Source organism: Diabrotica virgifera, chromosome 7, assembly GCF_917563875.1.
Source record: "Diabrotica virgifera virgifera chromosome 7, PGI_DIABVI_V3a".
NCBI classification, from domain to species: Eukaryota; Metazoa; Arthropoda; class Insecta; order Coleoptera; family Chrysomelidae; genus Diabrotica; species Diabrotica virgifera.
This window is the reverse complement of record NC_065449.1, coordinates 169,984,828-170,001,688: the sequence shown is the minus strand read 5'-3', so window position 1 is coordinate 170,001,688 and position 16,861 is coordinate 169,984,828. Positions and strand designations below refer to the sequence as shown.

General features: G+C 34.6%; 1 long non-coding RNA gene across 1 annotated transcript; it reads left to right on the top strand.

Moving 5' to 3' along the window:
• The first annotated feature begins 15,806 nt into the window (after window positions 1–15,806).
• On the top strand, window positions 15,807–16,643 carry LOC126887617 (uncharacterized). Its single transcript, XR_007699116.1, has 2 exons — window positions 15,807–16,107; window positions 16,456–16,643. It is a non-coding gene; the product is annotated as an uncharacterized LOC126887617 (long non-coding RNA).
• The last annotated feature ends 218 nt before the right edge of the window (window positions 16,644–16,861 follow it).

Sequence of the window (16,861 nt, the reverse complement as noted above, 5' to 3'; positions counted from 1 at the left end):
GAAAGAAACTAAACTTGTGCCCTGTGTGGACCTCGCTGACATCCACAGCAGTAACACAAGCGACATACCAGGGCAGACACAGCCTTATCACCTCATTGCCTAACCGCGAGCGGTTCTCAAAAACTAAAAAAATATGACAGATATACATCTGCTCAAACTCAGCTAACACCTAGCGAGTTTCACGGGACATTTTGGCAACGGTTCTGCAAAATGAGGATTTAGACAATCCAGTCTAAATACCTCAGTGAGACAAAATCTCACCAACAACTTACCTCAACAACTCATTCAAACAAGACAGGGCTAGACAAAGGGGTATATGACAACAACAAGGACTAAAATCAAGACAATATTAACAAGGGGGGAGGGGGGATACGTGTGACAACGACAAAAGACCAAAAAGACTAGTATACTGGGTTCAAACAGGATATCAAACTTTTTAAACAAGACTAAGGGAAATGAACGCAACATACGATATAGAGAACACTACATCATTACGTTTTCACTCAACAGTCCAATCTAGGACATAAGAACCTTTCATGAACGTTCACTAGACAACTCTCTCATTTACAAATCACAAACTGGGGAAGACTTCATTTTCAAAACAGGGCTACACTTCACTTTTCGAAACAGGGGATAGACTTCATTTTTCAAGACAGGGGGGTTGGGCTTTACTTTTCTAAACTGGGGATAGACTTACTTTTCAAAACTGGGGGCATTTCATTTCTCAAGACTGGGGGTGGACTTTATTTTTCAAAACGGGGGGGCTACTTTTTCAAAACAGGGGATGAAAGCAACACACAAGGGGAAGACCAAACAAAGGGACATTGGAAAGTATGACAGTTCTGACGAACAACCACTTCCATTTATCGACCGAAAGCAAGCTTCACCTGTACTCAACGCGGCCAGATCCTAACCTCACCAGCCTTGTCACAGCTTCTGCTCTTGGCCTACTTTCAATCAACAAACAGAAGAGAGGTCAACTAACTATTCGCCAAAAAAAATCAAACTCCAGCGCGGACACGGGCTAACAAACAACACGGGCTAATAGACAACACGGGCTAATAGACAACACGGGCTAATAGACAACACGGGCTAATAGACAACACGGGCTAATAGACAACACGGGACAACAGACAATGGGCTCTAAAACTTCCAGACAAAACAGGGATAGACAAACAAACAGGCAACAACATACTCAATGACTTCTAGATATACTCAGGGGCTTACAAACACAAACAATATTGAAATTTGGTTCCTATATGAGCTCACACGGGATAAGACATTTCTTGCTCCGACTACTAATGAAAGTGTTCACAGATAGCTGAACAACACTTCCTTCATCACGAGTATTACACTTGTGACATGTCAGATACAAAAAGACATACTTCATTCACGGGGGGACTTCTACTACTTCACTTCACGGGCTCTTTTCAACCAACCTCTGGCATCCTTTCGACACCTACAAAGATAGATTAGTCAAAAAAAACAAGGGGCAACACAGACAAGGGGGGGGGGCTTTTTCTTGAATAAGTGGGGGGCCTCTCGACGGTTTCCCTCTTCACTTCTTCATGAATAAGTGGGGGGCCTCTCCACGGTTTCCCTCTTCACTTCTTCATGGGGCCACTTCTCAAGGGGTGACTTCCTGAATAAGTGGGGGGCCTCTCCACGGTTTCCCTCTTCACTTCTTCACGGGGCCACTTCTCAAGGGGATGACTTCTCAATGGGATGACAAAACTTTCACAGACAATACGGGACTAAGCTCATACACGGACCATACCAACAACATTACACATCTACTCAAATGACCAAATCAATAAATCACAAAAAACGATTATTCTGTAAAAAACTGTTGATCTATAGGAATACATGCAAAAAATACAACATACTGTTATACTTCATAATTGGATTCAATATTCAAAATATTTAACGTTACTTTTAATCAAAATTTTCAAAAAAATTTTACGTTACTTTTTTACTCAACTGTTTGTCTATATATTTCATCAATATTTTCAAAAGATTCAAATCAATGCTTTCATCATGGGTACAATATCAATACAATACAGTTAGTACGCTACAATAACATACAATTCTGTTCTACGATACTTACAATACAATACAATACCAGTATACATATGGGGTTACAAGTTAAATACACTATGATGTATGAAATGGTACATGCCTACGCAATCAACAGCATGACCAAATCAACATCACAACAAAATGTGTACATACTTACACCTCTTTGGAAAAATTATTAACATTCTGCAACAAAAACTACAAAAATGGGCTCTTTCATGGGGACTAACAGACTGAAACAGTTTCGGGGGCACTAACAGACATGAAACAGTTTCTGGGGGCAAGACAAGAGGAATCTGGGCTAAACTACATGGGAAGACTGGGGCGATATTTACTCAGGTCAAACTTCAGGGTGTACGTTACAAATGTAACACTAAGTGGGGGGTGGCTAAAGACATTGGGGACTAGTAGATAGGCTAACTACTAGTTGAACATGTCTACAAGCTAGACTTGTAACAATGGGCATACAAAACATGACACGAGTCAAGCTTCCATGTTATCGGAAACACTTGCACCACAAACTGAGATCGGCTGCCCAAGGGGACGGGCACTGCCTAACAGTTGTAGTACAAATGAGACCGAAAGGAGGCTAAAAGGACATGGTAGTGGGCACATGCTAATGGGGTCTGAGGGAGGCCAAAAAAGTACAGGCTCGACACGTTGGGTGCCAGTTGAAGCGTTTTGCGTACAACTGGAGCCGGAAGGAGGCTAAAAATGAGTCGGCCTCACACGTTGGGTGCCAGTTGAAGCGTTTTACTGGACAAGACAACTACTGGATACTGAAGGATGCAGAAAAATTAATCGGCCTCACACGTTGGGCGACATTTGAAGCGTTTTACATGTCTGCTCATTATGGGGACAAGGAAAGAACTAACTATAAAAATACTGGGGGGTCAGAATGGGGCTAATGAAGAAGGAACAGACATATAAAGCCTCGTTGCAGGACGGCTTGGGATCTTATAATGATATTCAACTTCACAAAATAAATTAAAAAAATAGACATTCTTTTTGGGAATTGGGATATTAAATTAATGTTGGAGTTTTTTCAAACGCTACAATGTGAATATTATGATTTAAAGTACCTTTTCAAGAAAATATTATAATAAAACTTAATAATTGTTTCTGGCTGATGTGAGATTGAGATTGAGAATAGTTACTTGAGAATAATAATTATGATTGGGATCCAAAATAATACCTAACTCAATCCTAATCAACGTAAAAACCTAATAACCGGTTTTTACTTTAAAAAGAAAAAACCGGTTATAACCTCGACAAAAAAACAACCGGTAAAACTGGTTATTGCGAAGTAAAAAAACCGATATTAGGTTTAAACTGGTAGGTTTTTCCCATCCCTAATAGAGACCGATGGAAGGAGTTATGAGACGTCTATGTCCAAACGTGGACGAAGGAAGGCTAAGAAGAAGAAGAACAAGCGCAATCCACCGCTGCGTCGCACTGTGGTCAAAAGGTGGTCATGAAAGTTTAAAGGCGTAAGTATATTGTTATAGCCTTCGGAATTAATGTATAAGGGTTTTTGGCATGGCTGATGACGAATCTGTCATTATTTTTTTTTAACCAAATGGCGGATCCAACATGGTGGAAAGAAAGTGAAAATATCAATAGAAAAGCAAAATTTTTTGGCAGTTTTAGTAGTTTAAGGTCGTTGATTACAAATCTAACACTATGTTTTTGAAAACGAAATGGCGGATCCAATATGGCCGAAAAAAATTCAAAAATTTTATTTTAAACACATCTGTTTTGAAATTTTATATTATAAGGGACTTTTGAAATTGCCGATTACCAATACCTAAATTTTCTTTTTGGAATAAAATATTCGGAATCTATTATTTAGGTAGGTACAACAGCCCATACGTACGCAACAATGGGCCAGAAACATATAATATGCGTCATTTCACACTTTTATATTTAAACGTCTGCCGCCAATGCATAGGCAGTTATAGAGGCAGCTGAGTCAATGTGCTTCTGCATCTCCTGATTGTATATTTTGAGAATAATAAACATCATTTGCAGAATTATGTACTTTTTGAATGTATTTTTGCGAAATTTTCATTATTTCAAGTTTTACTGTTTATTTATCAATAAATTTTGTGCATTCATTGTAATCAAATATTTAGTCACCTTTTATATTATACTAATACATACTTGAAAAAGAAGAATCTGCTTTAGAGCAATAATAAATAAACTACAAAATGTTTTACAGCGTTTTTAATATACTACACGTTCTTTTTGAATTTCAATGCCGGCCAAAGTAAGGTCGTACATGGCTCAATTCTTCTGGAGCTATGAATAAGAATAGATCTGGTCTGATCCTTATACCTGCGTATTATGAGAACAAAAGTATGAGAGAACAAATGTAAACATGAAAATCCTTAAATAGGGACTTTTTATTTTACCTCAAGGCCACGTTTTTAGCATTTGCAACCACTGTGCGTCGGTAACCCGCAATAAGAGAGCTATGCTTCCTGTCATATACGGAAATGAAAGACATTCGTGTTTTATTACTATGTTTATTAAATTATTTAAGAAAATCACACAATATCTATCATAATATTTAATGTGTAACAGATCCGATCCTGTTTTTGGCCAGCGTCGGACTTGAAGGGGATGACCGGATCGGCAAATGTTTTAGTCAAATCAGTTGAATTTATATTCCGAGTGCGAAAGATCTAATGGCTGCAGGAAGCCATGATGTTGGCAGAAGTGGGATATTCAGGTGCAGCATGGCTTTTTGATGTAAGGAATATGCTTAGATATCCCATTGAAGGGATGTGTGAAATACGTCTGTTTTTGATGGAGGTTTAAATGTTTTCGATGCATTTATTGTGTACCTAATAATGTTTAAATGGAAAAAATTATAGTAGGTTACATTATACGTATACTTTACTTGCAGATTAAATAAATTATAATGAAAATTCCACACCTGTAATTTTGAACCAATCAAAATACGTTATTTTGACAGATCACCATAGCAACGGAGGTATTTTATCGGAAATTTTTTGCTCGTGGGGTACCCAACAGCGAATTATAGTGGAAATTTTTTGACGTTTACAATAACAGAACATTTTTGACAGACTGGTTTTTATTTGTTTACATAATTTAGTTTTGATTCATTTTCTTTCACTTGTAGTTACTCAAAACTTATGTAAAATTGAAGAATATACTATTTTCTATCTTGAAATGGTATTCCCATGCAACTACAATGAGTAGAAATTACGAATTTGAAAGCCTAAATAATTGCTGACAAAGCTATGGCGCGCTATTAATCTGTTCATGCAGTTTTGGATTTTCAAATGCAAATTTGGTGTGGAATTTTCTTACCGAATACCACGCGAAGTCAAATTAATATCCGGAAATTTTTTTTTGATCATGAATATTTTTAGAAAATTTCCCTCGTCTGCGACTCGGGAAATTTTCAAAATATTCATGATCTCAAAAAAATTTCCGGAAATAATTTGACCTCTAGTGTTATTACTAGTGAAAATTAAATTAAAAATACAAAAATTAAAAACATTGAAAAACTTATCATACATTTTTAACTATACCCTATTCCACGATCATACGCCTGTTTTGGATTACTTCGACAACGAATATTTTACTGTGCAAAATAAGAAGAACGAAAGTAAATTGCAAATTACATTGTTGTTTATTGGAATAATTATTAGCGCCATTTACTTTCGTACTTCTTATGTTGCACAATTCGTTGTCGAAGTAATCCAAAACAGGCGTATGTTCGTGGAATGGCCCATAAACAAAACTTATACTTAGTGAGTACTTACGCAGGGTGTTGAATTGGGAAATGGAAATACTTGAATGGTGAATAGATTCGTTTATTCAAAAAATATTTATGGATTTTGCCAATTTGTTTCTGGACCCATAACTTAAGAACCACCTTGTATATTTTTTGATATTTGGTACACATATTCATTTAGAACCCAAACCACCCAATTACTAATCACAAGAAAAATCCAGGTCCGGATTAACAAAAATATATAAAGTAATTGTGACCTTAAAACAACGTTCTGTATATTGAAATTTTCAAAATCCGTCTGCATATTTGAAAAGAGCACAAAAACTTAGTTTAATGGTTCGCTTCCATTTTTTGCGAAGAGAATTTAATGACTTTATTTTTAAAATTATGTCGAAATTTTTAAGAAATCTGAGAGCTTTAACAGAATTTTTGATATAATTTTAAAAATAATGTCATTAAATTGTCTGCGCAAATAATTAAACTGAGTCATTAAACTTAGATTTTGTGCTTTTTTCATATGTGCAAACGGATTTTGAAAACTTCAATATACAGGGTGTTGTTTCAAGGTCACAATTGTTGCTTTATATTTTTTTGTTAAACCGGACCTAGATTTTTCTTGAGATTAGTAAGTGGGTCATTAGAATGTAGTAAATAATTATTGATTATTTTTAAAATAATAATTTATTCATTAACTTTATCAATTTATTATTAAAAGTGTTTTAAAAACCTGCCTTTTAATTTCAGAGTTCTTAGAAATTTCAATATATTTAATTTCAAAATAATGTCAATAAATTTTCTGCGCATAAAACTAAAGCTAACTTATAAACTCAGTTTTTTGTGCTTTTTCAAATTATATATTAATTTTTAGGGTGTTGTTTCAAGGTCACAATTACTTTTTTGTTTTGTTAATCCGGATCTGTATTTTCTTGTGATTACTAAATTGGTAGTTCCAACCTAGTAAAAAGTATTTATTATTTTTAAAATGAGGATTTGTTCATTACCTTTAATAATTTATTATTGATAGTTAATAATACCGGCTTTTTAATCTCAGAGTTTTTAAAAATTTCAATATACTTTCAAAATCATTCATTAATTTGACAGAATCACTAAACTTAGTTGTTTCGTGCTCTTTTCAAATATGCAAACGGATTTTGAAAATTTCGATGTGCAGAATATTGTTTCAAGGTCACAATGTATTTATAATTTATTTTAGTCTGGAACTGGATTTTTCGTGTGATTAGTAGTTAAGTGATTTGTGTTTTAAATGAGACATATGTGTAACAAATAACAAAAAAATATATAGGGTGGTTCTAATGGATAATGTAAATGAAACACTTCGTATAATCAAACATTGAAACATCTAACTATATAGTTCTTCGACTCGTATCTTTTCCCACGCATGATTTGCATGAAATTTCTAGGTTTATTTTCATAAAAATGAAGAAACTGTTTAATAATAGTGTTAGCTATCTACGAATACGACCGATTTAATTTTAGCGTTGTACGGGTTCGAAGCATGGACTCTTAAACAGAAGAATATAGAAAGCATTGAGAGTTTCGAAATTTATTGGTATCGATTAATATTAAGAATAACAAGTGGTTGACCGATTAACAAACGGAGAAGTTTACGGCGAATGGACCAAAGGCCTGAAGTGACACTTACCATAAAAAGAGAAAATTGGAATACTTAGGCTTTCTGAGGGTACGAACATGCTGAAGATACATGGATGAGAGCGGTGTAGGTCGCGATCGCGGTCGAGGTTTACATCGATGACGGGCAGAACATACTGAAGATACCTTCCTTTGCGGTTTCCATATAACTAAAACTTGTCGCAACCTGATTACAACAAGAAATGAATAAATACACCAGCCGTATCTCCGGCGAATGCCACGTGGTTTAAAAACCACCAATAAACTTTAATTTACCACGCGATCAGGAGCTCGATCGCGATATAAAACAAACTATTTTGTTTTGGCAACGACAACGCTGTAAACCGCGATGATAGGTCGCGAGGGAGAACGGGTGACACATCCTTGGTATGTGCGATCTCATGAGAAAATGAAGGTTTGTCTTGACATCGATTTAGCGACCGCGATCGCGACCTACACCGCGCACATCCATATATCTTCGGCATGTTCTTACCCTAATGTGGGGATAAAAATACATATTGCTACAAAATATAACTCAGGGACAGATTGAATGACCAGGTAACCCGGGCCGCAAAATAATGTTTTGGATAAGAAATCTAACAGTTTAGTTGCACCACAAACAAACTATTTAGAACAGGTATAAAGAAAGTGAAAGTAAAGGAAAGAAACCAAATACATGGTTATAAGCAAAAATAGGATACCACCTGGTCAATTACTAGTTAACCAACAACCTATAACACAAATCACCAACTTTTTTTATTTGGGTGCAAACTTAAATGAACAGTGGGACCAATCGACGGAAATTAAGATAAGGATCGAGAAGGCAAGATCAGCCTTCGTCAAAATGAAAAAAATCTTTAACAGCCACGATATAAAATTGGAAATAAAAATTCGTTTATTAAAGTGCTACGTATTCTCCGTTCTTTTATATGGCGTGGAGTCATGGACCTTAACTGAAGCATCACTGAAGAGACTCGAAGCATTTGAGATGTGGTGCTATAGACGCATTTTGAGGATTTCCTGGATAGACAGAGTTACCAACGAAGAAGTTCTACATAGAATGGGTAAAGAGCGCGAACTAGTCGTAACCATAAAACGTCGCAAACTGGAATACCTGGGCCATGTAATGCGCAATGAACAACGATATGACCTACTTCGGACCATACTTCAAGGTAAAGTGCATGGGAAAAGAGGTCCAGGACGAAGAAGAATATCCTGGCTGCATAACCTGCGAAAATGGTTTAACTTAACCACTACCGGACTTTTCAGGGCAGCAGTCAACAAAGTCAGAATAGCCATGTTAGTGTCCAACATCCGTAACGGATAGGCACCATAAGAAGAAGAAGAAGATAAAGAAAGTATGAATCGCCTTGATAATGGCGCGTTCACCAGATGCAAACTTGAAAATCAGTTTGCGTTTGACAGCAAACATGTTTGGAAAGCGATCGCCATTTTTGCAAGCATAGAATATTTATGCTGAACTTTCTAAACGTGTTGACTATTGAAAAAATATGGCGAGAATTTAAATTTTATATAATATAGAATATATTTATAATGGTATTATATATAAAATAACGGCTACTGAAGACTATTATCTATTAAATCCATTTTCTTTTTTCTTTTAACTAAAAAAAAAAATAATTTCCAAAACTTATTTATTGAGAAAATTTATTGTAGGTTACGTTCAAACCAAACAAGCAAAATTTCAAATTTTAACCTAAACAACCAACCGTTCAGCTCGCTGTCAACAGATTTAAGAATCAAAGCGCAAACAGTTGTGAACGTGTTTGCATCTGGTGAACGCAGTCAATATTTTTGGTGATATCCAATATCCGATGGGAGAGGAACTTAAATAATAAAACCACATTTTTGATGTATCCACAAACCAATATAGATTAAGAACAAACAGATAAATGAAACAACTTTGATGTGCAGTAGACGTACATAAACTTAGTAGTAAAAAACTTGCAAAACTTATACGAGATGAAATTCTTCTTCTTTGGGCAGTCTTCCAATCGAAGGATGGATATTATCATCATTAGCTTTACTATATCGACCACTGCTCTGAAGAGTTGTATTGAACTGCATTTATCAGTTTTTTTTTTGAACAATTACTATGAGGTTACTACAGGAAAAAGACCAATTACGCATTCCAGAATGCGATGGTGACACAATACCGATCCAGATCTCAAAAAAAATATTCCACTGGAAAACAGATTGCTGGAAGACCAAGTATTTTGGAAAACAATGGTACAGTCCTAAACCCATGCAGGGTTGTAGTGCTACATAATATTGATGATGACTTTCCCAAGGTTTACCCACTACACCCTCCAGTATCACTGCTGCGTGGTCTAAGACTAATTATTCAGTATATACGCAGCTAACTCTCATATACAAATGCCAAAGTTGAGACTGAAAATAAAGTTACAGATACTATCAAACAAGCAGCAAAAACCGAAGTACAAATTTTTCTGCCACATGATTTAATAAAAAAACGAAAGATGAAATTTTATTAGAGATCACGGATAATTACGTAGAAAAAGAAACCACATATGGCATGGGAAAAATGATCTAAAATACAACGCCTATCAGAGATGAATCCGTACGGCTCGAAAAAGAAAATAGAACATCGAAGAAGAGGCATATGCTCAACTTTGGATGTTTCATGACTAATAAAAGAATAAAAGAACCGCCTTACATTGATTTAATGTATCGTGGTTTTTAGTTAACATTAAAAAGATATATGTTGTAATGGTACAATGTGTTCGTATAATAAAAGTGTAGTATTGACTTATTTCTTTCTGAAACTTTATCTGCAAACAAGGCAGATATTATCAAAGACAATTTAACCTTATTGAATTCCCTTCTGTCATTAACCCTTAACTACAGACATGCATGTTTCAGGACGTGAAGTCTGACATGCAGTATGTCATAACCAAAGTCAGGTAAATATGCAGGCTGAAAAGCAAGATATATGCGCATATGTATGCATATTATTTGTGTCAAAATATACATGTATATTAAGGTGGCCCTTAAAAATGAAATTTCACGATTGTTACCTCTCACCCCCTAAAATTGTTCCAATTATGGAGAAACTTAAAAATATAAATTTTTATTGAAATATGAAAATATTTAAGGTGGCCCCGGGCCCCAGAGACCCCATGCAATTGAAATTAGTCATGTACTACGAATTTCTGCCAATAATGTAAAAGATATTAATAATTAATCGCCTATCAGCTACAATTAAGCACAGGAATAAAGAATATTAAAATTGGTGATGGTTAAATGGACTTGGACAACAATGATGATGCTAACGTTGGTGCGGCTGCGACTTCTGAAGGTGAAACCTTACCTAAAAGAGCACGAATCAAAATCATGACTTCTGAACTTTCGTCTTCCCTCGATAGAACCCAGGTATCGTACAAAACAGCCACATTTATTATTAGTGATGTAGTATCCAGTCTTGGTCACGATGTAAGCTCGTTAGTCATCAATCGCACCTATATTCAGCGCCAGCGAGAGATAACTCGATTCAAGATTGCAACAAAATTAAAAAAAAAGACTTTTTAATTTCTGGACCTGTTATTGTTCATTTGGACGGTAAGCCAATGGAGGACTTAACTTCCAAGAAATATGTGGATCGCCTTTCTGTTGTTGTGTCAAATGTCAATCGTGGATATGAACAGCTGCTGGGTGTTCCAAAATTACACAATGGAACGGGAATTGCCCAGGCAAATGCCATTTTGGAATGTTTGTAGGAATGGAGTATTGTTCATGAAGTCGCAGCTCTATGTTTCGATACTACTGCATGCGACTCAGGGCCGAAGTCTGGAACATGTACCATTCTTCAGCATAACTCCAGAAAGGACTTACTTTTTTTAGCCTGCCGCCACCACATTTCGAAACTTATAGTTGTATCTGTGTTTGATGAGGTAATGAGTAGTAAATCATCTAGCCTCCAAATAAGTATTTTCGAAAGATTCAAGACAGCTGTTCAATTATAGACAAAAGTACTTTTGAACTGGCTTCCAACTGGTTCGTTTCTATTTTCCTGGAGCCATGCAGAGGCGAGATGGAGGTCTAAAGTTATCTATGCTATAAAGATGTGGTTGCTTCACATCCAATTAATCACAGCTGCGGAGCCGAAGGGAATTGTAAATCAGCGCTCTTCGCAGCCAGCCTATACTTGAGGGACTAGATACAAGCACCATTAGCTATTGAAGCGCCATTCAATTATTTCGACTTAGGAAACAGCTCTTTAAGAAAGAAGTGCCATCGTAACGAGCCAAAAACTTCAAAAACACTTATGATATATATTTGAACATCTCTTTCCGAAGAGTTTTTTGAGTCCAGGATACTTCCAGAATCCAAAAGATTAATGGTTGCAGCTATGGAGAATGAAGCTGCTGAACACCCTCTAAAATGTCCTACTGATATGAAACCTTGTGCTATTTGGAGAGTAAAGGTCTGGAGAAGTTTTTACTGTAAACTCCAAACAATTCTTCAACATGGTTGGACTTCCTGATGACTTTTTAAAAAGAGATCCGGTTCAATGGAAAGATACTGAAAATTTCAAGGCAGCTTAAAAGATGGTGAGGAATTTCGTGACGACAAATGATAGGACATAAAGAAGAGTTGCACTAATTCAAGACCTTAACAAAAACTCAGTAATAAGGGAGAACAGTTACAATACCTCTTGCAAGTAGTCGCGGAGCATCGAAAAATGTTTCCGGGCTCTATAAAAAGCGAAGTCTTGAAAACAAAAAACAACATAAGAAGTAATAACTGTAGTGAATCTTTCTTATAGATGTTAAAGATCATAGAAATTATTTATTTTTATTAATAAATAATTAAAATTATTTTATATATCACATTATTTTATAATGGTGATATACTAATATGAATAACGGATATACGAAATTTCCAGACCCGGGGCCACCTCTAAATATTCACCGATTTTCATGAAATTTTGCACGTTTAAGTTTGATGTATAATGGAACACTTTTGGGGAGGTGAGAGGGTGAAATTTCAAAATTTAAATTTTTTCACATATGTTAAGGGCCACCCTAATGTATATGCATTTATTTATGTCAAATATGCATGTATATGCATGTATTATGTGTGTCAAATATGTATGTATTTACAAATACATAAAAGAAATTTTGTATATTTGATTAAATAAATTCTATTCTATTCTATTCATAATATTTTAAGTATGAAAGTTGCTGTGGTACTATTTTATTTTTTACAAGTTGTTTGAAAAGTAGGTTTGAAAAGTGGTTCGGAAGAATCTACTGGCTTCAATTCGGCATAAATTTCTGCATAAAACATTGCAGCCTCTAATCAAGTTCTCATCCAGTAACAATAGGTTTTGATGGAAGAGGAAGATTCGGTAAATGTTCTTTATACAACTGATACCTTATAGGTGCCTTAAGAAATATTTTGTTCATATTTGAAATAAAATTATTAACAAGAGGAAATTTATTTCTAATTTCTTCTGAGGCCCTATTTAAACCATGTGCTAGGCAAGTTGTATGTACCAAACGAGGATAAAATTTTTTGAAATTGCTTCTTACGTTAACCATGTAAGGTGCAGCATTTGAAAGAAAAATAAAAAATTTTGGTTGGGAACAGCTAAATCAAGAAAAAAAATTGATAATCTGTCTTGCAAAAACCTTAAAACTGTTACCTAGTGCGTTGGTTTTATTCAACTTCTTGGAAGCAATTAAATGCGACTTACAAGCTTGCCCATTTTTAAGAGATCCGATTAATAAATGTGCGATGTAACGTCCAGAAGAATCAATTGTTTCATCCACACATACATAAAAATAATAATTGTCTCCTATTGTCTCTAATTTTATGTTACTCGCTACCGCAGAATATACCTACAGAATCGACCTCGTTTCTTCTTAAGCTTCTTTCACTTGGAATATTCCATTTGCAGTATTTTCCAAGAAATATTGCACATGTTCGTTTGATAATTTGGACAAAGATATATTTTAGCTTAACAATGCTTCGAACAAATCATGGTTAAATGTCTCTTGCTCACTTGATTTCCGATTAGTTGATTTTAAGCACGTAGATATCGAATCGTGCTTTTTCTCTCCCGATTCTAATTTATTTTTTTTACCTATGTGTAAAGCAGTTTTGCAAAGCTGGACTATTTGGAATTTTTTTCGCATGGAATCTGCAAACAAATTCCTACAGTAAACTAAATAATTTTTAGATCGGGTGTATTTTAAAGCATGTTTAATTAAAAATGTATATTTTTTGGTTTTTTGATTATTTTTATGCAATTTAAAATATTTAGGTTTACTTTGTATTTACCTACTGCTGAGCATAATAATTTTCCCATATCAATGACCAATTCTGGATGCCTTGATCCACACAGAAATATCGGGTACGAAGGTATTTGAACCATGAATAAACAAATAAATTCGCTTTGAAAACCTATTATATGCACTTTATTTTTAAATATACCAGTATATGCAAAATTCGAAAGAAACTACAAAAATATGCAAATGCATATGCATATGCACTATTGCATATTTGCCTGACTCTGGTCATAACGTTGCCTACTCTCCTTTGTTTTCAATATAAATTAGTCTAATATCACTGTATTTGTTTTTTACATCAACTACAGAATGATTCTTACATAATCATTTATTGACCGAATTACAAAAAACATGAGTATCGGTAACTCAAAAATAGCAAAATAGTGCTTTTCACTCGAAGGTAGAAAAACTGGATGAAGTTACTGCCATACTATGGTTTGTTTTTAAACCAAGAGGGGCGATTCAAATTTACCGCGCTGTAATGCTTGTTTGTAATAATTGGTCCAACCGCAGCCAAGTTTACTCCACTGTTATAAAATTTTGACACTAATGACATTTACCAAATATTGACACTATTGGCATTTCATAGGTTAATTCAGTTATACCGGCTACTTTTTGTGTTTTCTGTGTTATTCCTTTGATTTTTAGATTGCTAGTCTACTTTCATATAAAAAGCAGTCGTTTTTAGAAATCTTTAGCGACGTATTAATATAATTTAATATAATATATGGATTACCGTTGAGGGTCGACTAGATCAACCAAAAAAGAAGATGTATTTGGTTATTATTCTAGTGACTTTCTTGGGTGTGAATCTGTCTTTTTAGTTTACTCCTCCTGGTTAAAAAATAAACTATAATACGGAAAGAATACACTGGTGTGGGAGCACGCCAAATAGAATTCTATTTTAGTGACGTCACGTTGCTTAGAAACCTGGGAGAATCGACGGTTGCTAAGCAACGTGACGCCACTAAAATAGAATTCTATTTGGCGTGCTCCCACACCTAAACTGCTCTTAACTATAGAAACGTAAACACTGACATGCGGTACGTAATACCGCAAGAAATCTTTACGTCAACGTAGTTCAAAGACTAAACCATACTAAAATGCAGCAGTTGGGGTACAATCACACACCACTTCAAAGTACATAGATGGTATTCTAGAAATTTTTATAAAACGTGTTTGACAACAAAATATATTTTCCTCAAGGTATGACATACCGCATGTCAATGGTTAAGGGTTAAATCGTAGAAGGAGATCAACGTTCTCTTTCGCTGATAATGTCTACGCATTTGCAGGTCAATTTCCAGAAATAAGTAATTTCAGACCACGGTATATTATAAATCGCAAATACAATGTACATTGTACAACTACCAAACACAGGCCGCAAAGGCCTACAGACATTGTTAAAATAAGTGCTTGACATATTTTCTTTATAAACTGATATCGAAGTTCTTGGTTCAACATTATGTCGACAAAATTACATCAAAAATATTCAATCTAATTTTCAACTATGCAATACAAGTTTGATTACACGTAACAAAGTTGGCGTCTTATAAAACTTTCCTGGGGTAATCGAAGTATGTCGAAGAAAAATCTTTTCTTTTTAGATGTACTGATTAGTTAAAAGTTTCGCTGTAACTCTACCTTTTAAAGTTTGTAAGGCGAGTTTAATTCAAAGCTACGATTTTAGAGTATCAACAGGAAACGCTACGAGCATCATAAATTAATAGTCTTTTAAGAAATGCAGTAGACAATTCTAGCTTTTATATCTCTAGAAACAATAAACAGTCTTGGCCTAGTAATAAATCAACTTTTAAGAGCACACAGTAGCGATTAACAGGTAGCAACAAACGCGGTCCAAGATTGCGAAAGTTCTGCGCACTTTCAAAAGTGAGGCAACAGTGCGTCGGTAATTCGGCACTGTGTAACGGAACGTTACTTAATGAAAATATTTTAATTAAAAATCAATTATTTAATATTTATAAAATGCTACTTTTCCATCTTGCAACACCGCCAACACTGGACATTAGTTCCACGAGTAGCCGCTGTCGCAAGTATCAAGAAGAACTGTCAAATTTTTAAAAAGTTTCACTGTTAGCTGAACCTCCAAATAAATAAGTTCGAAGTGGTCGGTGGCTTTTTGAACAAAAAAGGAATCACCTTTTAGTTATTTTTTTATACGGAAGCTATCGTAATTAAGTTGAAGGAGGAGAAAGTTTTGTTTTGTTGAAGAAGAAAAGTATTAATTTGGTAAAAATTTGGGATGATTGCTATCGGGTAAGTTGTATTATTACTTCATTCATATAGGAAGCCATATTGATGACCGGAAAATTTATAATTTCCATAAATTCTTTTCATTTCTTCTTGTCTTTATTATATATTTCGACTAACTATCTATAGATACAATTTTTAATATCATTCCTAGCTCTAAATCCACATGTTTCTATATAAAATTCCATAAAGTTATTCAAGGTCAAGTGGAACCTATGTTTTTGGTACAGAAAAAAAAAACAACACTTCTTTTAATGGATCCTGACCAGTTTTTATTGGAAGTTTAACTTCCAACTTATTTCCTAATTCCATAAGATTGATTGCCCAAATTAACAATGGGTTTGTATCTTTTAGCCACTTGGAACCACTGGAATGTTCATCCCACTAACATCAGGGATGAAATAAAAAAAAAAAACTTTAGCAGCAGTCACGGGGTAGCTTAGGAGCTGGAATCGTCTTTTGAGTTGGTTTTTGGACTATCATTATTTTGTTTGGAACTTTGGAAAAGACTTTACGTTAGTTGGTGTTGGACAGTGATTAAGTATTTTTTTTTTATTATTATTTTCAAGAACATTATTTTTTTCTAAATAATTGGAACATTCAATATCTATTAAAAATATAAAATTAAATAAGTTTACATTATACTCCCCTAAGTTATTCATAATTTTTTCAAACCAAAACAAAAGAAATAATTTAAATATTTTCAATTTTTAATAATAAATAATACCTCCTCTTCAAGGCTTCAAATTTGCATTTTTCT